At 42.8% G+C, this 2,153-nt stretch overlaps 1 non-coding gene across 1 annotated transcript; it reads left to right on the forward strand.

Annotated features, from left to right (window-relative positions):
• The first annotated feature begins 500 nt into the window (after window positions 1–500).
• LOC138090915 (small nucleolar RNA U13) lies at window positions 501–591 on the forward strand. The gene has a single exon (XR_011145889.1). It is a non-coding gene; the product is annotated as a small nucleolar RNA U13 (small nucleolar RNA).
• Window positions 592–2,153: the final 1,562 nt, after the last annotated feature.

A 2,153-nucleotide genomic window follows, 5' to 3' on the forward strand; every position in this document is an offset into this window, starting at 1 on the left:
ACTTGGTGAAATGGGTGAGGGATATGTTGATGCACATTAATCAGATTGTTTCTTCAACTTTCTTCCGGGCTTAATATTTTTCAAAATAAAAATTAGTTTGTTGCCAACAGAAGATTTTATATAAGAATTTGAGGTTGTAGTTTCTAGTAAAAGGAATCTCAGTTCAGTTCAGTCATGTCCGATTCTTTGAGGCCCCATGAACCGCAGCAGAAGTGGATGAGACAACACATAGCCTGCACGAAAGGAAAGAAAAGAGATTTATAGGGGTCCAGTGGAGGAATTGCAGTCTACATATGACCTGTAATGACAGCAATACTCACTTTACAACAAATTCATGTACTTGAAATGGTCCTGGACCTGCCCTGCAGATGCTACTCAAGTCAGATCAGATTAGGATAAAGTATAGCTTGAAAGCAATGGAGCCAATGTGCTCAGTTTAAATAAGAGGAGCTTGGGACCCAGGAGGTATAGATTCCAGGCTATACAATTAAGAAGCTATGATCCTTTTGAAGTTCATAAGCATGATGATTGGGTGTTCACACTGTTGCATGACATGTTCAGTTCAGTTCAGTCGCTCAGTTGTGTCTGACTCTTTGCCACCCCATTAACCTCAGCACGCCAGGCCTCCCTGTCCATTACCAACTCCCAGAGTCTACCCAAACTCACGTCCATTGAGTCAGTGATGCCATCCAGCCATCTCATCCTCAGTTCAACTCTCACATCCATACATGACCACTGGAAAAACCATAGCCTTGACTAGACAGACCTTTGTTGGCAAAGTAATGTCTCTGCTTTTGAATATGCTGTCTAGGTTGGTCATAACTTTCCTTCCAAGGAGTAAGTGTCTTTTCATTTCAAGGCTTCAATCACCATCTGCAGTGATTTTGAAGCCCCAAAAAATGAAGTCTGACACTGTTTCCATTGTTTCCCCATCTAATTCCCATGAAGTGATGGGACCAGATACCACGATCTTAGTTTTCTGAATGTTGAGCTTTAAGCCAACTTTTTCACTCTCCTCTTTCACTCAAACCTTGCAATTTGGGACTTATGCTCTCAAATAACGCCATTTCAGTTCAGTTCAGTTCATTTCAGTTCAGTTCAGTCACTCAGTCATGTCCAACTCTTTGAGGCCCCATGAATTGCAGCACACCAGGCCTCCCTGTCCATCACCAACTCCCAGAGTTCACTCAAACTCATGTCCATTGAGTAAGTGATGCCATCCAGCCATCTCATCCTCTGTCGTCCCCTTCTCCTCCTGCCCCCAATCCCTCCCAGCATCAGAGTCTTTTCCAATGAGTCAGCTCCTCACATGAGGTGGCCAAAGTGCTGGGGTTTCAGCTTTAGCATCATTCCTTCCAAAGAAATCCCAGGGCTGATCTCCTTTAGAATGGACTGGTTGTATCGCCTTGCAGTCCAAGAGACTCTCAAGAGTCTTCTCTAACACCACAGTTCAAAAGCATCAATTCTTTGGTGCTCAGCTTTCTTCACAGTCCAGTTCTCACATCCATATATGACTACTGGAAAAACCATAGCCTTGACTAGACAGACCTTTGTTGGTAAAGTAATGTCTCTGCTTTTGAATATGCTATCTAGGTTGGTCATAACTTTCCTTCCAAGGAGTAAGCATCTTTTAATTTCATGGCTGCAATCACCATCTGCAGTGATTTTGGAGCCTGAAAAAATAAAGTCTGACACTGTTTCTACTGTTTCCCCATCTATTTCCCATGAAGGGATGCCATGATCTTCGTTTTCTGAATGTTGAGTTTAAGCCAACTTTTTCACTCTCCTCTTTCACTTTCATCAACAGGCTTTTTAGTTCCTCTTCATTTTCTGCCAAAAGGGTGGTATCATCTGCATATCTGAGGTTACTGATATTTCTCCTGGCAATCTTGATTCCAGCTTGTGCTTCTTCCAGTCCAGTGTTTCTCATGATGTACTCTGCATAGAAGTTAAATCAGCAGGGTGACAATATACAGCCTTGACGTACTCCTTTTCCTATTTGGATCCAGTCTGTTGTTCCATGTGCAGTTCTAACTGTTGCTTCCTGACCTGCATATACGTTTCTCCAGAGGCAGGTCAGGTGGTCTGGTATTCCCATCTCTTTCGGAATTTTCCACAGTTTATTGTGTTAAAGCTAATACACGGTGGAAGTG

The sequence above is a fragment of the Capricornis sumatraensis genome, chromosome 14 (genome assembly GCF_032405125.1).
Source record: "Capricornis sumatraensis isolate serow.1 chromosome 14, serow.2, whole genome shotgun sequence".
In the NCBI taxonomy this organism is placed as follows: Eukaryota; Metazoa; Chordata; class Mammalia; order Artiodactyla; family Bovidae; genus Capricornis; species Capricornis sumatraensis.